General features: G+C 42.4%; 1 protein-coding gene across 2 annotated transcripts in view; it reads right to left on the bottom strand.

Annotated features, from left to right (window-relative positions):
- Positions 1-13,668, bottom strand: part of EXOC4 (exocyst complex component 4) — a 766,053-nt gene that overhangs the window by 240,231 nt on the left and 512,154 nt on the right. The gene's annotated exons all lie outside the window — the stretch shown is intronic.

The raw sequence follows: 13,668 nt of genomic DNA, 5'->3' as shown, positions 1-13,668 counted from the left end.
TGCTTCTTGTTTCATAAGAATCCAAAATTATTCCTGTCTTGGACGTTTCAGTGAGGTTTTTCCACTCTTTCAGAACACATCTCATTTCGGTGAAGTTTCAGAAGACCCACATTTCATACATAATTGAAATCAGTTGATTCACAGGCTGAGGTGGGGGGAGCAACATAAATATCAGGGCCTGAGGCCTGTCATTCTACTTGATGAAAATGTGTTCCACAATAAGCAGGACAGGGAGGGAGACACGGATCCAAGTTCCTCGGTCAGACTTCCCTCCTAGCTACCTTTTGTGGTATCAGCATCTAGCTGCTCTGAGACTATGTAATCTAGTACTTTAAAATATATAATATAATGCCTATGATTCACAGGGTGAATACTTCTTTTGAAACTTAACCGAAGAGGGAAGAAAACCTGAAGGAAAATGTAGCTGCACTGTATCTACACGCTGAGAGACAGCAGTTCATCTCTAACTTGCTAAGTGATTTTTGTAAGTAATCACGATGATACCCAATTTTCACCTTAGGTCTAGGAGTAGATTCTAACACCCATATATGACTGGATCTCTGCGATAAAACCAACCGAAATTCCACCTGTCTTTTAAAGGCTCAGCTTCAGGCCTCTTGTCTCCAGCCCACGTTAATCTCCCTCCTTTCCCTTGCTTTCATAGTCCAAGGAACACAATTACATGTTTATACCTCGTCTTTCACTGTCCTCTGTTATTTCTCATGTAATCATCTCTTCCCAACTATATTTTCATTTCTCTGAATGTAGAGACTGTGGTTTTATTATGTTATTTCATATTTGTCATGGTCCCTAACACAACGTGTCACTCAGTTGAAGATCTCCATGACATGATCTTTCTGACAACATGGTACACGGAAGACAGCACAGGGTCTGGGGTTAGAAAGTCCTGGTTTGCAATCTCCGCTCTCTCAGATACTTAACTTTAGGACTTTGCTGACCACCCCTCCTTCCCGAGGCCCCTAATCTACAAAACAGGGGAATAATACCTCCCTTGGAGGGTTACTGTAGGTTGGCAGTGATGTATTTCCTGTATCAATGCTTTACATTCACCTAAGGTAGATGAACAAAGTACCTGAAATATAGCAGCACCCATTATGTGGTAGTAATACTCCTATCAGTTCCTTTGTTCATTTATTTGTAAATGTGGCAACCAAGTAAGAGTACCTGTATCATAAACGTTCTGTCACAGCTGGGTCTCTTTAAATAGGAAATCCTTTGAAAATTTTAATGAGTTCGAGTTTATAATAAAGGCGATCTCTAGAGCTCACTTGGAGCTTACTAACAACATCTTATGTCTATATGTCATTTAGAATTTACAACACCCTTTCATGCATAGTTTCAGTCCTTCCTAACTTGCAAACCAGAGATGCTGGGGACCTTTATCAGGCAAAGGAACCTGACAGCACCTAGTGTCTCGGTGGTGACACCGATAGGAATACAGTGCTCTGGGTCTCGGAATGTGCCGGCCCCTCTGCCTGGGCTGCTCTCCCTCCACTCATACAACCAGCCTCCTCACTTCTGTCAGGTCTCCGCACACAGTCATCCACCTTCTGAAGATGTTCAAGGAAGGTCTGACATCTAACATAGCTCTTTAATCATTATCTCCTTGAGCTGCCTCTTTCTCTTTATAGACCTTAGCATAATCTAATACCGTATTCGTTTGCTTATGTGCTCATTTTCCATTTGCCTTGCTGGACTGTAAACCCCACGAGGGCCAGGACTTAGGTCGGTTCACCTACACCTAGAACCTAGGAAAGTACCTAACACATGGCAGGTACTCCAGAGATACTTGGTGAATAAACGTAAGCTTGTTGGGTTCCCGTCTACTTCTCTCCGTGAACTCCGAGGACCAGAAATGCCAGCACGTTCCGATTTTCACTGAACCTACTAGCAACGAACAGAGGCAATGTCTGTTTTTACTACCTCTCCCCCAACAGATCCATTCCAGACGGTTGTTCAGAGAAGAATAAAGCTCCAGAGTCTAGTCCTGCTCCCAAACGGTCATATTTAACCCGTCCAACGTGCCCCCCGACCTCCACTGATGCCAGGCAGTAAAACTGGAGTCTGTAAAAGAAAATGATGTGCTTGTGCAACGTGGCCCTAGGCCTCGTCCCTTTTCTTTGATGCCTCGTTAAGACTATCGTTCGACGTTCACACCTGAAAAGTAAGAAACAAGTACGAGTCTAATGACATTACTTGGGCAGAAGAGCTTATATTTTTTTGTTGAATTATCACCAGTAGCACATTCTTGCATGTTCAAATCCTGCAGCTCTCAATCTGGCCCCCTATAAAAAGTAACATATGCTCACAATAAATCTTTAAAATGGCTCTATTAATAGAGTGGCTGTGGTGACAGTTTTATAAATGGGCCCCATCTTTATGCAAACTGTGTTTTATTAGATTGCATTATAATGATTTGTAATAAGAATACAGAGATGGATTCTGAGAGAAGGAACTCCAGAAACGTTCGCAAGCTGGTCAGGGGTTTCAAAGCCCATGAATTCTGTGTGGCAGACTGTGCATTCCGGGAACAACAGACATCATCAGATTAGTTTTGCTACAGTTGTATGCTTCTCCGCCTGCTTTTTCCAATCAGATAATAACAGTCTAATAACTGGCTTTGTGTCTGTCAATCCAATTACTTCCTATTTGGGATGTGCTGACACTCCATTAAATCGGCAGACAGATGGCAAGGTCTTTCATTACCCTCCGACTGAATAATTAGCTTCCTGGGCACATAACTAGGGAAGGAGCCTATCTATAAAGTCAGGTGTCTTCCAAATAGAACCAAAGACACAGATCACTAAAAATAATCTTGTTAGCCTAATGTTATGTCGATGCCATGCCTGTAATAGCCAAGGCCATCTAGTTATGCTTCAGTCTCCTGAGAAGCGGTCTTGATCAGGAGGAGTGGCCCTCCGGCCATATATCCACTACAGCCCTCCCACCTACGTCTGACTGGTAGCCACTCCAAGAAAAATACAACCGCAGTCTGGGATCTAAACGGTGTCACCTTGGGAAAGTTGAGAACAGTTCTTTCATCTGACCTGATCTCACGAAGAAATAAAAGGAGCACAACACTCACTGAAATAAATTGCCTACAGAGAAAGCGAAATAGAATTTAACCGGAAACTTTTTTTTTTTTTTTAATTTTTTTTTTTCAACGTTTATTTATTTTTGGGACAGAGAGAGACAGAGCGTGAACGGGGGAGGGGCAGAGAGAGAGGGAGACACAGAATCGGAAACAGGCTCCAGGCTCTGAGCCATCAGCCCAGAGCCCGACGCGGGGCTCGAACTCCCGGACCGCGAGATCGTGACCTGGCTGAAGTCGGACGCTTAACCGACTGCGCCACCCAGGCGCCCCTTAACCAGAAACTTTTAAGAATAGAGGACTAGATGCCAAGAGTAAATTAAAATGCAATCCTAAGAATTTTAATGAAGTTCTCTTATAATTATAAATCTTCATAGGATGCATAGGACACAGTTACAGAATTTAAAAGAAAGCCCCATCATGTGTCTTATTTCCCACTCTATCTATCATAATGATGAGCATCTAACAGGTGGTCCCTCAACTCTTTGTTGAATCAACTTAAAAATACTTTACAGATGTTATTAATAGTCATGATGTTAATTGTTAAAGGGGAAAACTGTGATATAGTTGGTGAAATTAGTGTCCTCAGATATAACGAGACTCTACTTCCAAGAACCTACATGGTTGACAGAGATTCTTTTCTATTCCTCTGCCCAATTTGAGTAGCTTTGTCACAAATGTGTCAACATCATGGCTCAATTCTAATAAGACATTTGGCATTTCATGTTTTCAGTGTGCTAGAATCTCAGGAATGAAAAAAGGTTAATTAATATGGAGACAGCATAGTGCCATGAAAAGAATACGGCCTGAGAATAGAAAGACCTAGATTCCAACCTGGCCACCCCTGGGCCTCAGCTGACTCACTAGGTGAACTTCACAGATCCTTTGGTTACAGTCCTTACATTTCAAGAATCACTATGGGACGCTGGCACGATTTGGCCCAATTTGTCCGCTTTCCTCATTGCTAAGAGTAATTCCCGCAGGGACCTGGAGTATCGCTGCTATCTCATTATGAATATTCATTTTCAAAGGCCACAAAGACTAATAAACTCCCAGCTGCAGGGAACAGAGGGTCAACATACTAAAACAGCACTAAAAGCAAGGAGACATTAGTGTTTAGTGTTGAAGCACTAAAGCAGATAACTTTATAGCCCTTTAATGAGGATTATATTTTTTCATGGTTGTGGTTAAAGGAGGGGAAAAAAGCAGGCCCATTAACCATCGTTCTCCCTTTTCTAAGTGTTTCCATTCTTTATTTATTGAGGGTACTAGTTATGTTCAACAATAGCTACATACGAACTTGGTTGTGTAAAACCCGATTCTTTGACCAGAGGCTCTTTGATTCCACATTGAAGAAAGCACTCACAGTGAGGCGTCTTTTTGAAAACCAGAGTGATTAACTGGGAGATGTTCAGTCAATGGAGCCAAAGAATGCTGTTACGGAGGAAGAGCTAGTGATCACTGGCAGTTGTCTGTGACACATTCAGGCTGTTATCAACAGCTTGGACGGCTTCCAAGGAAACTAATATAATAATGGAAGGAACACTTGGGCTAAAAGAATTGAAACCTGAAGGAGCTGAATTGAAGGGTAATGACTCTCAGGTGCCACGAGAAGAGACGGAAGTGCCTGGTTACTGAAGTTCAAAGTCAGGGAAAAGTTGATTAAGTTGTGAGATTTTACAAACACTGAAAATTAAGTAAGCATTCCAAAGCAGAAGAGGCAAGCTTCTACTACCCAGCTCGCTGAGGAGGCCGGGGAGTATCGGTGCCATTAGTAGGGAGGACAAGGGGCTAGGCTGCCAGTGGCTTTCTGAAGTATTGACAATGGGAGAGAGACACGGTCCATGACGCATGTGGACAGCAAAGATGAAAATACCACTCAAATTACTGAGGTCACCTGAATGCATACGATACGGTATCTTTAGAGAGTTATTTTTCCAAGTAGGAGTCAACAACATTAGAAGCCTCATGAAGGAGTCAAAGTCCTTTGCAGAAACTGGAAAACAGAAAAGGAAAAGCCCCACCCAGTAGCAGATGATGGGCAAGATAAGAAGAAAATGGTTTCCGGTGCTCAAGGACCTCCGTGCTAATTTTTCAACCCGTCTCCTGCTGTATCAGGAGAAGAGATAGAGGAAATGATCTACAAGATGCAAGGGGGAGGTTTTCATTGTTGTTAGGAGGGCAAACCTGCAAATCCGCTTGGAGTTGTGTATTGGAGGCTCCCAGTTCAAAAGTTTCGTGAGGCGCCTGATAAATGCCCTCAAGATCAACCGAGCACCGCTGCCTCTCTTAGCGTCTCTTTAAATCGCTAGACAAAATCATCAAGACCATGACCTGAGGGGATCAGGCTCCCTGCTCAAGCTCTTCCTTAAGGATTTCAAAGCCCGACTTTTATTAAACATCTTCACCTGCCAATTAAACACACTGGGCTTGCCTTCCTCGTTATGAATGTTTTTTTCACAGGTGAAGAAGAAAAAGGGTGGCGGAGGGTGGGAGAGGAGGCCTCACGAAAGGGAAAGAGATGTCCACCTTCACCTTTCTTGCACCAGTCCTGCTGATGCTCCAAAGGCAAGGAGGACACGCAAAATCCATCTCAGCCCAGCCCTGAAGTTGACTTCCTTTTGATGCCTCCTCTCGAAGAACTATAAAGGCCTATTACGCTTTTTCTCAGGGCATCAAAATTGTCTCCGTTTTTACAGTTCCGTTTCCATTTCGGGATAAAAATGCGTATTCTACAATAGCTCCGCTCACGGCTTCATCCCACGACAGTGATTTAGGATTTTGCTCCAGTGCACCATTTTCTCCTGTGGCAGGTTTTTTTGTTTTTTGTTTTTTTTTTTTTTCATTTTCTGTATTTTTTTAAAAAATGAAAATGCCTTAGTTGTAAATCCTCACTTTCAATGGATAATGTGGAAACTACCTTTGCAGGGATTTTAAACGATGAAATATTATGGGCTGTTTAATTCTGATATGGGTAGAAGCCAATGTGAAAGTGCTCAAGAGAACATCCAAGACCATGAGAGCGACAAAAGGAATGGCAACAGAGCCCCTAACCGGTGTCTTTAAGCTCGGCTCCATGAATCACCTGAAACTGTGCAGAAAATTCCACGGGTCTGGGCATCCAAGTCTTTCCCCAGGGCCCACGGGTGTCATCAGATCCTCAAAGGTAGCAGTACAACCCCCCACCCCAATATCCTAAACCACATAAAATTCCCCTGAATAGTGTCTCATCTGCACGTGAAAAGCAATGTTCAGTTCAGTTTCTATATGTCGTACACAATAATAAAAGGAAGCAACTTTAGAGGCAAGTTTTATTTAGAGCCAGAGATGTTTGATTGTTAAAGCTTAGGTAACATTTTTATTTCACAAAGATTAAAAATATAAGGAAACATGATCTGTTTTAGATAATATAGTTTGTAGCAGAAAGACTGTGAACCAAATAGCTCTAGATTCTAAGCCTTATTCTGCCGCCATCTTGCTGCTCAAGCAGGACTTAACTAATGAACTTCTCTGGACCCTAGCTCAAAACTGTTGAAAGTAGTTTACACATCCAGAACTTACTTTACTAATTCACTCTGAGATTTTGTATTGAAATGTTTTTACTAACCAAACTGCATTTATTAAATAATTTCTCCTTTTAAAAACCAATCCAGGTTTATATAATTGCCCAAAGAACTTCTGCTCAGTTCTCCTACCCATCTGTCCAACCAGCAAATCAATAAATATTTATTAAGTTCCTAGCCATGTGTGAGGCCACATTCAGGGAACTAAGAACACACAACTTAACCACGCAGACCCAGCCCCTACAGTGAGTGCTATGCCTTGAGCTAATAGTACTCCAGCCAGAAAATAAACAAACCAATTTGTAATTATGCAACCAAATCGCAAGTGCATCCATACTCACGAATACACTGAAAATAAATTGTGAACCGTATCACCAATTTCACAGACTTCTAGGAAATGAGAATCTTGGACAGTCAGCTGCGGGGTGAGATCAGCTGTCAGATTCCTCCTAGTCCGAAAACATTAGGCTCTCACCTTTCTGAGTGGAGAAGACGGATCCATAGTTCAATACAAGCCCCCGATATCCAGCCCGAATAAAACTGATACTTCAATGGTTACAACACTCTCACATCTCCCCAATCTACATAAATGTCTTCTTTCACTACAACCTAATTATGTCTATAACTAAAGTAGATATTTATACTGATAATTCAATTTATGTAATGTACCTCTTCCTCCATGCTTCAGAGAGTTGAGTTTAAATGCCTTTTTTGATTACTAATTATTTTCTAAGTGAGTTTAATGCTTGCGAAAGCTATTGGGACCACATGCCTGAGGATGAACGTTCTGTTTATTTGACAAGCAGAGTCCCCAGTCGTGTGCAGCGTGAACCTCTACCTGCCCATCTCATTCTGGAAAGGCTTGTTCTTTGAAGCAGAAGAATATTTCGGTATGAGATCTTCCCTTCAGTTACTGGCTAGCTGCACGTCTTAAATAAGAGGACAACCTAGTTCCAGCAATAGGGTTTGCATAATTGGAAGAATTTGCCTCATCATTTATTTCAAGTGGAATGCATGTGGCCACTCACAGAATAAAAATTAGGGGAAAGAGGGCTACTATGTAAACTTGGGATGAAAGCAAATAGCTTCCCCGTATTTTCTACCCATTGTGTGGAAGTTCTACTTCATTGGTGCAATTAGAGGTTTTGCGGTTATCACCCCCATAGTTCCAAGAAATCGAGTCATGGTTTTGCCTCATTTGCTTCAGACTATCCAGTGCTTAGTAGCATGTAAGTGTCCCCAGTGGGGTGGGCAAAGACTCATTAGCAGCTTAAAGCTTTAAAGGACCATTAAGTGATCTCAGGTAAAGACATCTCTCAGACTTTTCCAGTGAAAATCAATTCATCAAATTCGTTTCCTGTCTACATTCTATTGCATGCTCTACTGCTCCTAAAAAAGCTTGTCTCTCTTCCAGCTGGGGTAACTTCAGTTCACTCAGCCACCACTGATTCATTGGCCATATTGCGGGCTGCAAAGTAGGCTGACGGTCATTTCTGCGGGGAAGATCAGGTTGTGTTAGTTATGTGCTCATTATTTACCAGGCTGGAGGCAGCGTCTGACTCCCTCAGGAGATGCCTAACACTCATGGTGTCAGGTTTGTTACATGAGAATATATATTTCTTCTGGTTATGTGGTCAACTATTCTTCTGGCGATCTTGCTATCCAGAAAAAAATGGCAAGTCCTTGGACACTTTAAACTGGGTGATCAATATGTTGACTACATCCAGGATGAAGAGTTAGGAGGTAAATCAGTAGAATATGGCTGTGATGGTTAAAATGCACAACTTACACATGAAATCACTTGCCACTTTAAAACAACAGTGTGTTCTTAGAAAATGAAAAGGACAAAGTCTTTTCCCATCATCCTCCACATTTAACACCACAGTAACATTTTGTCTCTGAAATACATTAAGACTTGGACTGATCAGCAAATCTGCAAATGTATAAGGGTAACACAATCTTATAACCAAATTGAGTAACTAAGGTATGGAGTTTTGTCATTTGACCAAGGGTAAACCTAGGTCAACACTGGGCCCAGAACCCAGGATTTTCAAATCCCATTCTGGTCTTCTTTCCAACACACGGCACCATTTTGTTTTATCATCAAATGGTAATCTTATATTGTTAGTGTGGCAGACTATAAAATTAGATTAGGAAGCTTCCTGGAAGTTACTAATTGAACAAATTAGGTGGGACAAAAGGAAAATACATGTCATTTTGCAGGGGGGAGAAGAGGCACATAACTGAATAAAAGGCAGCAAAAGACAAAATGGAGAGCTCCTATATAGTCTCAGGCCTGAGGAAAATGCTCAACTCTTCCAGAACTTTTCAGCTACAGAATTTCCTCCCTTCCTTCATTTTTTTCCTTCCTTCTTATACACTAGCTTCATTAAGATATGATTCACATAACGTTCACCCATTTAAAGTGATTTTTAGTATATTCAGAGTTGTACAGCCATCACCATAATCAACTGGCAGACATTTTCATCACCCCCAAAAGAAACTCTACACCCATTAGCAGGGAATCTCCATTTCCCCCCACAACTCCACCCCACCTTTGGCCCTATGGCACCAATAACCTACTTCCTTTTTCTGTACATTTGTCAGTTCTCATTTTTTTCATGTAAACAGAATCATACAATAGGTGGTCTTGGTGACTGGTTTCTTTCACTTAGCATGTCTTCAAGGTTCTTTGTTACAGAATACATCTATACTTCATCGCTTTTTATTGAAGAATAACAAGCCATTGGATGGATTTACCACATTTTATTTATCTATTCTTCAGTTGAGAGATGACCCTTCCTTTTGAAATGTTAAAATCCCTCCGGGTTCTTCCTTAACTTAAAATTCACTGCTATTACTATTTGTATTTTTCATTCATAATCATTAATGGAATCGTGGTTTTTTATCTGAGGAAACTAACACGATCCAAATAAGAATGGAAAACCAGATTAAAGAGAATGAAAGGGCATAGATTAGTATGAAGGACAATGAAATTAACGTAAACCCTTAACAGAATACCAAAAGAAAGTGGATGTTAGGAACCAGGTGATTTATTATCTAGGAAGATACAAGGGTGTAGCTTCCATGGCATCACCACAGTGTAGTGACTCAACAGAGATGGCTGGGTTTCACAGTGCCTTCCTTGTGATTTCTCACTACTTCATTAGAAAAAGGCAATGTCACTGCCAGAGTTAATCACCTACCAGTTCCCATGTCTTACACATCTTTGAACCTCCCCAAAAGCCTAGAATGGCATCTGGTTGAACCAGAGTTAACAAATATTTATTAAACAATCACATATTCCAACTTCAGGGCTCCTTGTGAACATGCCAGAATCTGTCCTTGCACTGGGATCTCACAGTAAACTTTCTAAGGGACAAGTTCTTTGAGGTCACTGCTGAGTATGAACATATTTGCTTCTTGGAATTGTACTTAAAATGAAGGCACTATTTGCTGCTGAACAAACAAACATCTGAACACAACTGCCAATCAGTTTACAGGGATTTGTTGGGAATCCACTGTGTGGCAGGCATCGCTTTGGACGCTGGTGACCCAACAGACAAAGCTGCTGACAAATGTGGCATAAATTCTAGTCAGGGGAGATGGGCATGAAACGGATATGTATCCAGCAGTGACAGATGCTATGAAGCAAAATAAAGGAGACTGGGAAATAGCAAGTGAGGAGTGGTTGCTCTTCAAAAGGAGAAGGGAAAGCTAGGAAAAAGCCTCTGGGGAAGGTGAGATTTGAACGGAGACCAGAAAAAAAGTCAAGAGTGCTCCAGATCTCTGGAGCAACAGTCTTCTGGAATGGGGGAAATAGCACGTGTGAAGCTCCTGAGGAAGAAGGGATTTTTCGCACTGGGAAAACATCAAGGTGGCCAGTGGGGTGAAGCAGGAGGACAGAGAGAGTCATGGGAGAGGACACCTGGAAAAATCACTGGGGTGGGGGTGGGGAGGGGTGTGGAGGGGGCAGATCATGAGGATTTTATATGCCATGGTAAAGAATCTGAATTTGCCCTGATTAAGTGTCACAATCTACTCTGTGTTTTAACAGGAACACCCTGACTGCCATGTGGACAACAGAGTAATGGCGGACAAGAGGAGTAAGAGCTTCAGAGGGTAAGCTACAGCAGCCAAGCGGATGAGAGATTACGGTGGCCTGGATCAGGGTGGGAGCAGTGTAGATGGCACAGAGTCGTTCGATTCTCTAAACAGTCTGAAGGCACAGCACACAAGATTTGTCAAAGACCTACTGTGTGTGGGGTATAAAATAAAGAGAGATGTCGAGCACGACAAGGCGAGCGCTGTTGGTCTGTGCAAACAGGAGGACGGCGCTGGCATTTACTGAGATGAGCCAGACAACTGGAGAACAGGTTTGGAAAGGGATGAAGTGTTCTATTTTGGACAAAGGTAGATGAAGATACCAGTTAGACACGTAAGTGGAGGGAGCAAGTGAGCAGTTGGATACAGGGGTCTGGACTCGAGAGACCGGCAGCACAGGTAAAAACTTCGAAAATATTACTGCACAGTGGGTATTTCAAGTCACGAAACTCGGAAGTGCATCTCATCGAAACGAGGAGAGGTATGAAGACTGAGCTCTGAAATATTCTGATTTAGAGGTGGAAAAGACAAGGAGAAGCCAGCAAAAGAAAAGCCACAGCAACAAGAGAGGGGGAGAACGAACCAACAACCTGGTAATTCCAGGGTTTTGAATCTATGTGAACTCTGTTCCCTTTCCTCTAGGAAAAACGCTAGAATAGATCACATAACAGTTAAGAACATGAGCACTAGGAAGAAGTATTCAAGTTATGCTGCTACCAACTGTGTGACCCTGGACAAATTATTTAACCTCTGTGAGCTTGCTGCTTTATCTATAAAACAATACCACCTACATGCTGAGGGATTAGATGACACAGCCCATAAAAAGCACTCAAAATGGCATTAGGACAGAAAATGCTCAATAAATGTTACTTATCATTATCGTTATTCATGAATCCTTCCTCTTTTAGGTCTCAAGTACTTCCCGTCCAGATACTGACCATTTGGGATTTATTTACAACCTTGATGTATACAGCAACTACTTCTGTATTTATGTGCTATGTCATCACCCAAAGTGGAGTTTCTTCTCTGTTTGCCTGGATGCCCAGAAGAGCAAACTTACTATGCAGAACACTGTATGTTCCTTGAATATACAGAAGCCCAAGTGTTCTAAGAGCCAAGATGATGGGGTCATCACTGGTGGAGCTCACATGGCCTTCTCTTGGATTGCGGGGGTGGAGGAGGGTGCGAGGGGAAGGAAGTGGCAAACTACTGAATAAAGGTCAGAAAAAAGTAAAATAACACAGAGTGCAGACCTTCCATGCGGCCTTAAGCCTAAGGCCTAGTATTCCAAACTTCTCAGGTACTAAGTATGCTTTAAGAACTTTCACTACATTTCTGGAATGGGTGTTGGTCTAGAGAGCTCTTTGACACCTTCTTTTTTGAGTAACTAAAATGGAACTTCTGGTACCTTCAACAACATGGACGCTTGTTGGATGGCCTACCCAGTGTCCTTCGAGGAGAACCCATAAACCCAGAAGGGTAGACTGAAACTAGTTTTTCTGCTTCACGGCCCGGTCTTTGCACTACTTGGTGGGTAGAGTGTAAGGAGATATTTGGCAAAGGTGGGAGACCTGGGTCATGTAACAGAATTACAGAGGACTCACAGCCTCTTTCTGCTGCAGTCCCCAGAGTCACCATGGCTTCTGTCCTTCCAGACACTTGGATTCTAGGAGATTCTATTACCCTTCCAAAAGCTTCCTTTTTTTGGTATTGGTTTCTTTTACTTACAAAAAACCCCAAACAAGCAAACCCAAAAAAAAAAAAAAAAAAAAAAACCTTCTCCCCTGATATGTCTGGTATATTGGACAGAGGCTGAGATCCGAAGTAAAAAGACTTTTTAGCGTTTCTAAAATAAAACCAAGAATACAGAACACATGCCCATTTCCCTCCTCTAGCTCTTCCTTTGACTTCTTGGTTTGGTGCCTGGTGACAATGGCATTCTCAGGAGCTGGGGGTGGAAGGAACCAGGCAGTTCTGAGAAAGTAACCACGTGCTTGGGAAAGAGGGACGCAGTATGGGGTGGTTTTTGCTCACGTCACCCCAGTTACTCCCTCTGCTACCACTCTACTCAGTAAACGAGACACTACAGTCCTAAATGATGATGCAGTGTGATAAATCAGACACATATGGAAGGAAAAAAATCTAGTGGGAAAATGGATCATTCTCCAGAAGTGCCAAAGAAAACAGTGTATGAAAAAGCTAAGCCTTGATCGAGTGCTTGTTATTTTTTTTTCGTATTCAAAAGGGGGCTTCACAATTGATAACTGAAAAAAGTATGAGCTGGTTTCAGTCCCAGTGCTTCTGGCATCCCGTGTGGAAATATTTTCCATACCTACAATCAATTCTCCAACTCTCTGGACACCAACTGGATGTCTGGCGATTCAGTTGTTTTGACACTAACCACCGGGAAAATTAGTGGCAGCCACCACGGGTTAAGGGCTCAGGTGCCTTGGACTGCCTCCTCTTTAGACAACAGTCATGAGCCTTCAGGCCTCTCATACACCTGACCGACCAGCTATCCATCAGAGCCCCCACAACTTCTTTCTTGGGTTTGATAATCTGCTAGAACAGCTCACAAAACTCAGAGAAATCAGTTAACTTAAGCTTACCAGTTTATTATAAAGGAATAAATGAATGGCCAAAGGAAGAGTATACGGAGCGAGATCCGGAAAGGTTCCAAGCCCAAGAGCCTCTGTCCCAGTGGAGCTGGGATACACCACTTTGCTGACACGTGGATGCGTTCACCGACCCGGAGGCTGTTATCTCCTGTTATCTAGGCGGTTTTGAGGAAGTTTCATCATGCAGGCATGATGGATTAAATCACTGGCCGCGGGTGATTAAATTAATTTCCGGTTTCTCTCCCCTCCCAGAAGTCCGAGGGGCTGGGGT

This window comes from Leopardus geoffroyi, chromosome A2, assembly GCF_018350155.1.
Source record: "Leopardus geoffroyi isolate Oge1 chromosome A2, O.geoffroyi_Oge1_pat1.0, whole genome shotgun sequence".
NCBI classification, from domain to species: domain Eukaryota; kingdom Metazoa; phylum Chordata; class Mammalia; order Carnivora; family Felidae; genus Leopardus; species Leopardus geoffroyi.
The sequence above is the reverse complement of the archived record's forward strand: the minus strand, read 5'-3'. Positions and strand labels throughout refer to the sequence as shown.